This window comes from Callospermophilus lateralis, chromosome 20 (assembly GCF_048772815.1).
Source record: "Callospermophilus lateralis isolate mCalLat2 chromosome 20, mCalLat2.hap1, whole genome shotgun sequence".
Lineage (NCBI taxonomy): Eukaryota > Metazoa > Chordata > Mammalia > Rodentia > Sciuridae > Callospermophilus > Callospermophilus lateralis.
In genome coordinates this window covers 17477874-17490855 of record NC_135324.1, presented here as the reverse complement: position 1 = coordinate 17490855, position 12982 = coordinate 17477874, and positions in this window count along the sequence as shown.

Below are 12982 nucleotides of genomic sequence, written 5' to 3'. Positions count from 1 at the left end.
GTGAGAGGGTCTTCCAGTCAACTTCCTGCTTGACCAAAGTGCCCGTTGACACAGGTGGGGACCCAGTCAGACAGACACTCCCAAGCTTGTGCACCTAAGCCCGGGATCCAATAGAAAAACGAAAACAGCTGAGTGGACAGAGGGGCCGCCGATCAATCATAGTGAGAAGACCACGGACGGGGAGGAGGTAGGAAAGGAGAACACGCCAACACTCCCCACTGGATTCCTAGCTCTGGGGCCCTTCTCTTTGGAGAAGTCTGTCTCTGATGCTTCTGCAGTAAATCTGCTGCTTGCTTGCTTGCTGTCTCTGTGTCCTGCTCTTCGATTGGCTGAATGGACCACTCCTAGAGGGGAACAAGAATTGCTAGAACATGGAGCCGTTTATTGGTTCTGGAACCTGAGACATCCACAGGGAGGGGTGGGTTTCAGGACAGGGCTGCTCTAGAGGGCAATGGTCATGCAGAGCCTCAGTTCCCAGGACTGGCTTGCTGCTGCCTTCCCCTGGCCCCGGGCCCAGGCTGGCTATCTTTGGGGCAGAGAGGTGACTCAGTGCTGTTCCCTGTAGCACAGTTTCTCCTCCCCAGTGCCGTGGAAAGACGGGCTGAGTCCTGAGCTCGCTCTCCTGGGGAAGCAGCCGCATAAGTTAGGTGACGTGGAACTTGACAAGGGACACGGCTCTCCCTGTGTGAGAGCAGGGACAGACGCTGTGGAGGACGGCAGCCGGGGATGCAGAACGTGCAGAGCAGCCGAGGATCAGCCACCACGCCTTGGGGACAGCGGGTGCTGGTCCGAGTCGTCCTTCTCTGTCTGTGAAGGGGGTTCTTTGGCCACTCAGGATCCTCCTCCCAGCTTCTAAACCTTCCTAGTCACAGCAGGGACATTTCCAGAGCACCTCCTCCATGTGGCACTGTGCTAAGCCCTCGAGTCACCCCCTCAGGTGACCCTCACGCTGGTCCCCATGGCAGAATAGCGGGTATTACCATCTTACAGGTGAGCACACCAACATCTGGAAAGGCCAAATAGATAATTGCCTGATTCATGCAGCCAGCCAACGGAGGGGGGTGGGCACGGCCCAGTACTCCTTTGGATTTAGAGAACTTAGCAATACATGAAAATCTGGTATGAATTTAAAAAAACACAAAAACACGAGAAGAAGGACACAACTGTGTGATTCACAGGTTTCGCTTTCTGCACTGCGGAGTTGAGAGCATTCCACCCGGCCACCCTGTCGTTTCGTCAGCACGGCTCTTAGGAACCTTCTGCCCCAGTGGGCACGGGTCCCAGGAATTGCCTCATCCCAGGGAAAGCGGTTTGAAAACCCAGCTCCCCACCCGACGGCCTGAGCTGGGGAGCAGCTCACCCGTCTGTCCGTCAGGCCTGCTGTTCAGCTCACTGTGCAAACTCTGGAGCTCAGCGGTCAGGAAGAGCAGGCCTCCCCGCCCAGCCGGGACAGGACCCTGCCCTCTGGGTTCTCCGTCATCTCACGGCTGCACCCGCACCCCCTGTATCGGCCTCCTTGGTGTTTCAGGGCCAGAACAAACGCACTGCTAGCTCAGGGCCCATGCACCACCTCAGCCTCCCTCCAGATCACCTGCTCGGTGACGTCCTTGAGGTCTCTGTTCCAACGTCCCCTTAGCAGAGAGGAAATTGCCGTCTTCGTGTGAAACCGAACCCCTTCCCGCTGCACGAGTGGCTTCCTTTCTCCGTGCCCAGGATCCAGCCTATTTGCCACATTATCTTGATTGACAGCCTATTTGTATTCCCTCACTAGAGTGCAAATATTTTGACGAAGGGACTTGGGCCTTTTTACTGCCACGTCCTCAGAAACTAGTACAGAGCCTGTCATATATTTGGTGCTCAGTAATGTGGACCAGGAGGACAAGTGTGTCTTATGTCCTTTTTTAAAAAAAAATGTGTTCCAAGTGTTCATGTCTTTTCTTTTTGGTACAGGGGTTTGAACTTGGGGGCACTCAGCCACTGAGCCACCTCCCCAGCCCTATTTTGTATTTTAGTTAGAGACAAGGTCTCGCTGAGTTGCTTAGCACCTCCCTTTTGCTGAGGCTGGCTTTGAACTCGCCATCCTCCTGCCTCAGCCTCCCGAGCTGCTGGATGGCCTTCTTCTTAAAAACTCCTAATATCTAGCACACCCAGAGCTCTCAGAAGCCCTACAGAATTTGCTTAAAATCACTGGGACCCAAGTCTGTTCATTTGACACTTTTGATGGAAAAATAGATACTCACTGAAAGAGCCAAGGTCTGGTGGAAACCCCTGAGAGAAGCACTGACCTGCTCTCTTCTCATTTTACAGGTGAGGAAACCGAGCCCCCGAGGAACGCAGGGCGCTTTGGGGCTACAGGGTGAGGCAGGGGTCCTGGGGACAGCTCCTCACCCCTGCTCTGGAGACACTGCCTCCTGCCCTTTCCGGTGCTGCATTGATCGGAGATCACTGGGGCTAATTACCCTGACACTCGGATCAATAAGCCCTTCAGTGAGTATTAATGGGCCGTCTATTCCACCCCCGGCCAGCAGCACCTTCACTGTGACACGGTGACACTTGGCGGGGGTACAGTTTTTCAAGAGCTGTTGATTGATTCCTTGAAGCCTGAGCTCACAGGTCCGTCACGTTTTCCCAAGAAGTCTCCGTGTCCGCGATCCTTGCTGCTCTCTGAGTCACATTCTTGTCCTCTTATTCTCCACACCGGAGACCTACATGCACCTCCTCGGTCCCTTCAGATGCATCGCAGTAACTGACCAGTGGAGCACGACCCTCGTGCTGAGCCGGAGGACCGCATCGGTGGGAGCAGGACGAGGTGTGGCGGAAACGCCAGGCGACGTGGGCCTGGGACCAGCTCCGTCCCCAGGCTGGCCTGAAAGGCAGACATCAGAAGCTTCAGGTCACACACACACACTCGTCACTTCTAAATTCAGCACAGAGCCAGGGGACAAGGTGGAAGGTCTGGGGCCAGTTTCCTGTCCCTCGTGGCCCAAATCACAGGGAAAGAAGGTCCATTAAGGGGGCAGTGTTTCCAGACCTCTCTGGGCTACTGCATCGGGACATCTGGGTGTGTCCCTGGGAAGCAGGACTGTGTGCCCTCCTGCTGCGATCCATCCACCTCGAGCAGGCGGCGGCCTGCAGGTCCACCTCTTCCAGGGCCTGTCTCCTGCGTCCCTGCCTCCTGTCCTTCTCAGGTCATCTCAGCCATGAAGAATTCTGTGCCCGAGCTTCACAGTACGAGTCTCTAACTGCCTCCCGGGCTGCAGGGCTGCAGGGCTGGTCACCCAGGCTTGCTGTCTCTGGGGTCTGTAGTTAAGCATACTAAGTGACCAGTGGTGACCACTGGGCATTGCAGAATAGCAGACCCAGAGGAAGAGGGTGGGAGGGAGCTGGTGGCTGATAGGTGCGCCTTTCTCCTGCCACCTGGATGACTCTGCAGCTGGAGTCCAGCTCAGTTCCCTCTCCAAGTGTGGATGTGCAGGCATCTGTATTTGTGACCTCTTTCTCTGGCGGTCACTGCACAGGGGGATGTCTGGGGACCAGCCTGGTCTCTGCAGATGGTTAGGTGCTAGCAGCCGGGTCTCTGAAGGGATTGCTTTGAAAACTAGAATAATGTAGATCGCCTGCCTCAGCGGAAAACGCTTTCGTGTAGAAGCGAACGAGGAAAACATGGCCTGGCACCGATTCCCCGAGTACCCAGCCGTGTGCCCCTGGTGACGCATCTTTAAGCAGCAAACGCTGTGATCCCCGGCCAATTTCTGCTGCTCCAAACTTGAACGGCGTTTCCCCAGCCAAGTTCTCCACTCAGGGCTGTGATTTAGCATCCCAAGGATGAAATCGCTTCTCGGAATTCATGGAGAAACGCTGCAGACCCCCGCGTCAGGGTGGGGCACAGACTTCACCCCCGGAGACAGGCACTGACCTGCACGTGGTCCCAGGCCTTTGGGAGCGGATCTGGCCCTGGGCGCGCCCTGGGCCAACCCGTGGCTCCTCCAACTGGCCAGTCTCCACAACGTGTCTCCTTCGGAAAGATGCCCAAGGAGTGGTTAATAGATGCTTTTGATCTTAAACCCCCGAAAGTGAACCCAAGGTTCAAAGAGCGAGAAGCTTGTGTAATTAGAAGCTGGAGCTTGGGTAAGGCTCCAATGAGGGCGTTGACTCCGAGGGCTCAATATGGGGAGAGGCTTCCTTGGAGGGAATCAGGGGAGGGGAGGCTCCTCTGGGTTGGAGCCGTGATCATCCTTTCGATCCTGGGGTGGCCATGTCCATCCTTGAGGACAGAGGATGCCCCGGTGGAACTCCTGGCTGGGCGTCCACTCGATGGCTCGGACTGTTGCCAGAGGCAGATCTCGGGGTCCGAATCACTTCCTGAGTGTGCCCGGCGGTTCCCGTGGCAACGCCACCTCAATGATAAGACCCGGCTTCAATTCGCCAGGCTGCGGTCCAGGTGAGCGTTCCTGCCGCCAGGTGGAAGCTGACTCAAACCTGTCGGCTGGGAGGCTCCGCACGTGCAAGAGGCAGCCGATGGGGTCTGCAAACACCTTCCAAGGCGGCTCGTCCCCAGGAGGCTGAAACCTGACGGATCAGAGACCCCATGGGGCACTGCACCTGCACAGAACCTGCTTGTGCGTGTCACGGAGGAATTATGATTCCTTCCTGCTGCAGATGACGCTGCACTGGTGCCTCAGGGTAGAATTAACAGAGGGACGGGGTCCCACAGGAGGGAGGGGCACCTGCAGAGAAGGCAGTCAGGGCGTTGCTGTTGGGGAGGGTGTGGGCAAGGGTCAGGGAGGCCGTAAGGGGTGGGCCTAGACGACACAGTACAGGCTCCGGGCCCAGCTCCAGCCCTACTCAATCAGAACCCGTAGGGAAAAGAACCCAGGAGTGTGTTTTTCAAAAAGACTCCACCATTTTAATTTTCATCTAATCAGAGTTTTTCTTTTCTTTTTGGTACCAGGGATTGAACTCAGGGGCATTCAACCACTGAGCCCCCATCCCCAGCCCTATTTTGTATTTTATTTAGAGACAGGGTCTCACGGAGTTGCTTAGCAACTCATTTTTGGCTGGCTTTGAACTCGCGATCCTCCTGCCTCAGCCTGCCGAGCCGCTGGGATGACAGGCGTACGCCATCATCCCTGAATCAAAACTTTTCTTTATACAGAGGAAATTGAGTCCCTGGGGAAGTCAAGTGACTTGTCCCCAATCCCAGAGTGCCGGTGGCGGAGATTGGAGCCGTAGGTCAGACTGCAGCCCCAGGGCAGCTCCTAAGGACAGCGTGAGCAGCCCTGGTAGTAGCGGCAGGACCTCGGCCGTCTGAGCCACGAGCCAGCCGGGCTTGGCACCCCAGGTGTGCATCTTCACCGGCGCTGCCTCAGTGGGTGCCACCCATGAAGGTCTAAGGCAGAGCATGCAAAAACCCTCAGCCCGTAGTGGCCGTCACCCTGTCGGCACCTCTAACTCTCCTGACTATCTTCGGAGTCAATCACTACTATTTCCTTTCATTTATCTTTCTTTAGCTGACAGAGAACCTGGAGCTTAGATAAGCTAAGCCCCGTCCCCAGTGTCCCCAAATTCATCAGCCGTGGACACAGGCCTGTGTGATTCTGGGGAACGTCCTTCCCCAGAATCTGGCTCTTCTCAGCAAAGTGGGATTGGGACGAGTCTCCTCCAGGGCCTGGGCTGTGTGGGGGGCATGGCGACCAGTTCGCCTCTCTGGGCTGTGGTTCCGCAGCGTGCCAGATCCCACAGCCCTTTCTGTATACAGTTGGGGCAGCATAGGGGCCTGCTAAGTGCCCCCAAGGACAAGGGACTTCAGCTTCCTGGAGCTAGCCACAGCATTGCTGGCACCCCGCGTGCATCTACTAATTTTGGGGGGTACTGAGGGTTGAGCCTGAGGCACTTCACCGATGAGCTACGTGCACAGCTCTTTTTATTTTATTTTTATGTGGGATCTTGCTACGTTGCCCAGGCTGGCCTTGAACTTGTGATCCTCCTGCCTCAGCCTCCCAAATGACTGGGATGACAGGTGTGCACCACTCTGCCTGGCCTGAATAGGTTTTCCGATAAATGAAGGGAGAAAAGTCAACCCTTGTGAATGGAAGGTGATCCACGTAGCTACGATGCCACGGCCTGATACCTTGGTAGTCGTGGTGGATGGATTCCCAAAGCCCAGGTAGACAGCCTCAGAATCCCCACCTGAGCTTGCCCCTCGGCCGTAGCCCAGGAGTTGGAATGGGTCTGGGGTCCTATTTATTCTGCTGGCTCTTTGCTGCAGATCCTTCTAAAGTTTGTCAGCCTTTTACCAAGAAGGTGATTGAAAACCAGACCTGGCCGGGGCCCTGTGTCTCAGTGTCACCTAAGAGACTGTGAACGGGTCGCCTCCCTTCTCCAGGCTTGGACTCCTGGCTGTAGATTGGCACTGCCAATGTCCGTCCCCTATGGCTGGTTCAGGAACCAAAGAGGACATCTTCAGGAAGGCAATGGATGCCATCTAAAGCCTGTATAGGATGCATCACCACCACCTGTGGGGAGGAGGGCTGGGTCCTGGTAACCCTAAGTCAGCCGCATGAACCCCCCTGGATTCACCACCAGGGAGAGAGGAACGCGCCCTCTGGGCCTATTACCGTCCAGCTCCCGTGAGCCCCTGCGGTCCAGGCTGAGTTCACCGTCTGTGGCCCGTCGCTGCTCTTCCCTGGACCTGCTCCAGTGATCTGCAAACGCAGCCGCAGCCGAGGACGCTCTACCCTGAACCCAGGGCCTCCTGTGCCACACGCACAGCCACGTCCCTTATCTGGAACCCTTGGGCCACACGGGGCTACACCTTGGAATCTTTCAGGTATCCGGCGAGACCCTACCTACACCGCCTGCCACTGCCTATCTGGCATCCGGACCTCGGAGCTCTCCGAACAGCAAAACGTGTCGCTCTTCACGCTGAGTGGACGGAGGCGATTCCAGGTCACTTCCTGCCGGATGAAGTCAGCTCTGGGGACCGGGAAAGCCAGGCTGAGTTGAGCTCTCGCTGTCAAATGGCCGACCGGAAAAAAAGGGTCACGTTTTCAGAGCTCCCTGGATCTCTGCTTTTCAGATGATTGGCAGTCGATCCGCCCCCCTGTATTTGGCAAGGAGCGGAAGCAGGCCGACTAGGCATCCGCCCACAGGGCTAGAACTCGTTGGGATCCCAACAGGCGGAAGTTCACGTGCAAGGAAAGCAGCCTCCTGTTTTAGGAACTGCAGCCCCGCCTCCTTCTGCCTGCCTGAGGGAGGCCGCCAGCACTGAGGCTCTAGACCTCAACCTGTGTCACCTTAGAGCCTCACTTGACGTCCCCCCTGGCCCCTCCACACTCACCTCCTTGGCCTGATTCACAAGGCCTTTGGTGATCTAACCCCGGCCTGGCCTCGTCTCACGTCCTGGCTTCCCTCCAGGAGTAACGTGTTCTTGGCAGACCCTCAACACGGCCATCTGCCTGGGGTGCTGGTGGCCCCTGCTTCATACGGCTGCCACCCCCAGTGGGTCCTGCCGCTCACCCTCCTCTCACCCCCTCCGTTTCCTGCACAGGGCTCAGCAGAAGTCAGGATGTGGCTGTCCTCCCGGGAAACCAGGTTCCGCAGCCGGGGGTCCCCACCCCCTGGGTCCCAGGGCCTGAGGCCACCCTCCCCCACACACAGAGCAGGTGTCCCACCCACCAGGCACCCCCAGCCCTGCTCAGACCCCCCATGGCTCCTGGGCTCCTGATGACCGTGAAGCCACCGTTCTCGCTGTGTCTGAGTTTCACTTCCGAGAGAGAAATGTGTTGGGACCCTGTGACTGTGGCGTCCTAAAAGGGAAGAAACCCTACCACTCTGGCCTTCCTGATGTGCTACTGTCTGAGTTCGTAGTTCAATGCTTATTTGAAGGGTGGCCTGAGCCCCGTCTCTCCCCCGAGGTTCCGGGTGCTTGGTGCCGCACGGCCGGCGGGCAGCGGTGCCCCCCAGCTCACTAGAGGAAGGTCCTGTGGCTCACCCCGGCTCTTCCCTCTGCGCCAGGCCATTGGCTACAGGTCTGCAGGCTTCGCAGTGCGTGGTGCACATGGGAAGGCGACTCAGACACTGGAGCAGAAGGAAAATGTCCCCCAAGTGTCCCCAAGTGCCTCCCTCGCCCCCCCTCAGTGTCTGTGACTGGGGAGGTCCCCGTTTCTCCTTCCCCGGTTCCCATCTCGTCCTGTTCCCATGTTTTTTTGTGCTCCATCCAGGCTGAACCCGACAGAACTTCACCAAGGTGCCGAGCTCTGGCCTGGGCAGCGCCGCCCACCTCCGGGAACCCCTGTGCCCCGTCCATGCCCGCTCACCCCGGCGGCCTCAACTCTGAGGCCAGCTGCTCTCGGAAGCCCCTGTGGCTTTCAGCCTGGGCAGGACTCAGCCCCACGGCTCCCAGGCCTTCCCGGCCCACGTGGACTCAGAGCCGTGTGTCATTGCCTGCATCCCCCGCGTCACGGTCACACTGCCGCCACCAAAGGACACCCTGACGTCCTCACCCCGTACCTGATTTCATGTGGAAACAGGGTTGTCGCAGAAGTGACGACGGATCGGCTCGCTAGGGTGGACCTTCCTGCCATCGGAGGGGCGGCTTCAGAAGAAGCAGAAATTTTGGACACAGCCGCGGAGACCGCGGGTGTGACGTGTGGGCACAGCGCCCAGAGGCTGCAGGGAGGCAGGGTCCAGCCTGGGCTCGCCCGGGACGGCTGGTCAGGGCTAGCACCTGGGGGCGTGGGGCACCGTCTTCCCCAGAGCCTCCAGCAGGAAGGAGCCCGCCCAGCCAGCCCCGGCCTCGGACCTGCAGCCACAGGCACAAGGGAGCAAACCCCGAGGGTTGGGGACCAGGCTTTGGGACCGTGTTACGGTATCTGTGGGCTCCGCAACCTCGGCTCCAGACAACTCTGGATGGAAAATATACATATTTAAATAAGTGCGTCTGCACTGAACACGTACAGATTTGTTTTTGCTCATTATTCCCCCAAACAAAACGACATGACCCCCATTCCTGTGGCCCTTACATCAGGTATTCTTAGCCTTCGAGCTGCTATCGGAAGTAGACGGAGGTGTGGGTCACGTGCTGACACCGATCATTTCATACACACGGCTGCAGCACCTGTGATGTGGGTGTCTGCAGAAGGGCCTGGATGCTCTCCAGGCCCCAGCACCCACCAGCATTTCTAGCCACGGCCCCTGGGACACGCCAAGGGAATGACAGTTCCCCCTCTGCCCTGCTGGGTCCTCCCCCTGCTCCTCCCACCCCCTCGGTGCAGACCCTGCCCCTAAGTGCCCCTCCCCGCTCCTCCCCACAACATCACATGGTCACAACAGTGGCCACAGGATCTCAAGAGCAATTCTCTCTCCCCTGGGAACCACTCTGGAGTGACCGTTCCTGGACCGTGGCCTGCCTGCTCCTTCCGGTGCCCCGGAGACCCGTCAGAACAAGCTCCGTGTGCTCGGTTACATCTCCCTCCAGCCCCCGTGTTACGAGCTGGACTCTCTCCAAACTGATCCACTCGAGTCCTGCCCCCACCCCCGCCCCGTGCCTGAGAACAGGACCGTCACGTCCTAACCCAGGGGGTCTGAGTGGGACCTTCAAGTCCTGGTCCCTGGAACAGACATTTACTCGGGAGCAGGGTCTCTGAGGATGGCCTAGTCCATTTCCAAAGCTGACACTGGGGGATTCACAGAGGACAGACGTCTCCTTTTGCTCGAGGTCCTGGAAGTTAGAAAGTCTGAGACTGGGCGGCCACGTCGGGGCAGGGGCTCCTCGGCTTTATAATGAGGACGAGGATGGAGGGGGGCTCCCGTCTGCAAGAGGAAATGGGCCAAGTCCCCGCAGGAGCTCACCCCGTTCTGAGTAGGCAGAGTGAATCCATGCGCGGCCCAGACACCCGTCTCTAGGCCCCACGCACTGCCATGTCCAGGAAGGAGGTCCAGCACAGGGCTCCCCAGCCGACATGTGGCCAGGCTGGGATGAAGTCGGGGCTCGCGGTGGCCCTTCATCAATGGCCGGCATCCTCATGAGAAGGGTCACAGACGCGTGGGGAAGGCCAGGTGATGTCACGGGTGCACAGGAGGAAGACACTCGCATGACAATGAAGACAGAGGGAGCCACCCACTGAAGCCAGGCGCAGCAGCCGGCGGGCAGCAGCAGACGTGAGCAGAGAGAGGGGCCTGCCGACACCTTGATTTTGGACCCCGAGTCTCCAAACCCATGAGTCTCTGCTCTCTCTGGCCACGAGGTAGGTGATGGTGGCCCCACGAGAGATGCATGGACGATGGCTATGCCACATACAAAATGAGCTCTGACCCACATCCAGGAGCCACCAGATGCCACACACTGGGACCAGCCCAGGAATCCAGGCTGCATCAGGAGCAGCAAGCCGGGGAGGCCCAGGGACTCCGGAGCAGTCAGCCCAACCAGCAGGGCAGGGCGAATCCATGACATCTGCCCTGGCTCCTCCTCTCTGCTTCCATCCTAAGGTCAACCGAGGAAGCCAAGTGCATGCTCCAAGCCAGTCCCAAGGCATGTCCCAACAGCTCCGTCCCAACAGCCTCCGGCAGGGCTCCCCTGCAGCTGTCCTGCATCTCTGCCGGCCTCGAGCCTTGGTGACAAACACGAGCAATGTCCCCTGCGTGCCTTGCCATGGGAAGCTCGCTCCCTGTCTTCCTTGTGGTCCACACCTGAGGACCCCCAACAGGCAGCAGTTTCAAACGAAGGCTTTGGCTGGCGGCTGGGTCCGTCTGTTCCACGTCCTTCTCTTCCACTCTGGGCAACTTCAGAAGGGAGAAGGGATTTCTAACATATTCGCAGACTGACCAGAGCATCTGGTTCCTCAAAACACCCTGAGCCCCTCGTGCCACGCCTGGCATACAGTAAGTGCTCAGTTAACAACCTGCTCGGTAGAGCTGAGGGCTCCCTCCTCCCCTGCCTGCCTCGCTGTCACCCGGCCAGAGCACCACACTTCACCTGGGGACGTTGCTGGGCACAACAATCCTCCTGGTTACTCAATAACCGAGCAAAAGAGCGTCCCACCGGGCACCGCAGCCTGCCCTGGCTGGTTAATCACGGCTGTTAATATTTATGAGACCCGAGGCCCAGCTGTGCCGTGCGCCTCTTTACCAGCCAGCTCTGCAGCCCGGGAGTCTCCCTGGGAGTCCACCTGTCCCCAGGTACTGGGCTACTGAGACTCAGAGCAAGCGGAAGACACACCCTCCTCCGGCCACTCATGTGACAACCTTTGCCCTCCTGCATCTTCCTGGCTCTGATTTCCCTTCCGTTCCCTTTAAATAAAAAGGTCGGCTTAGCTTTTCGTCACTGCAGGATTCTACTGTCCCCTCTCCAGGTAGCCACAGTGGACAGAAACATCAGACACGAGCCAGGCACCCGGGGATCCCGTTTCTCAGCCGGTCACTGGGGGATACTGATTAGCGCACCCCCCCAGGGCCCTCCTGAGCAGAGCCTTGCAGGGAGGAGGTATTTGGGCTTCAACCCGCTGCCTGGGTGCCAGGGTTGGGGGTGCCAGGGTTTGGGGTGCCTGAGACCAACCTGCCAAGTATCTCTCAGGGCCCTGGATTCAAAGCAAAGTGCCGCTCAGGTGGGACAATGTCCTGAGCAGCCGTGAGGGCTGGGTCCTGGAAGGAAGCCATGCTGGTCTGTTCAGCAGGCAGCGGGGAGGTGTCTGAGAGGCCACCCGGTCCCTGCAGTTTCAGTGCTGGGACAGGCACGTGGCCTTGCTCACTGGCCTGTCCTTATCAGAAAAATGAGATGATAAGGAGCAAGTCACTTGAGGATCTGTGGTTCCATGTTATAGCTGGGACTTAGACGTCCCCTGAAGGCCATGCGTTGAGCACTTGGGAGCATGTGGCACCCCTGGGGGGCAGAGTGGAATTGCTGACAGGTGGAGCTGTGTGAGAAGAGTAGGTCACTGGGAATATGAAGGGGACACTGGGACCCCAGTCTTTTCTTCTCTCTCTCCTGGTTTCAAAACTGCTCACCATGAGCAATTACTATGCTCTGGCCATGGTGTGCTGCCACAGTACGGGTCCAGAGGGACAGCCAAGTGGCTATGGACTGAACCCTCCGAAGCCATGAGCTGAAATACACCTTTCCCCCTTTTAAGTTGATCTTTCTCAGGTGTTTTGTCACAGTGACGGAGAGCTGACCAACACCAGAGGACAACAGGCCATGGAGCAGGTACCCACCCTTCCCGACCACCCAGAGATAGAGACATGGATAGGAAGCAGTCCTTGCCTCTGGAGCTCACGGCTGACCATAGGAGACTAACAGGAAACCATCACAGGAATGGACAGGTCACTCCACTTGTGATTAACCCAGCGAAGGAAAGTCTTTGGCTTCTGGATGTTACCAGACCATGAAACCGATGACCAGGAGCGGGTTCCAGGGCTCTGTCATCTCAAGCTGAAAACGAAAGGGTGTCCAGTCGCGGAAGGAGCCGGGCTGGAGGTCTTCCAGGCAGGGAGAACGCAGCTCTCCAAAGCCCTCGGGCAGCCTGAGCGGGCATCAGGAGACCAAAAAATGTCACCCAAAGCTCCTTGCAAAGGAGTGGTGCTCAGGAAGCCTGCGGGCTTGGGCAGGGAGGCCACCATGCAGAATGGACTTATTGTCCCCGATGAGCCGGGCCCCCTGGCCAGCCGTCTGGGTCCATCTCTGGGCCTGGGACAAGGCAGGCCCTGAGGCCCTGGGTCCTCGCCATCCCTCCCTGCTGGAGAGGGTTAGCCCGGGAGTGAGCTGCTGGGCTTCCTGCCATTTTTTTCTTTCTCTTTGAATCAAGAAACAATTTGAAAAAATAAAAAGGGAGAGTGAGAGAGAGAGGAGAGAGAGAGAGAGAGAGAGACTCTCAGGCCAAACCGCAGAGCTGGGACTTCCCTCTCTGCAGGCTCCGGCCCTGGGATAAGCCCTCTGGCTTAGCTCCCCTTCAGCGCCACCCCAGCCGCCGGCCTGAGTAGCCCTCAC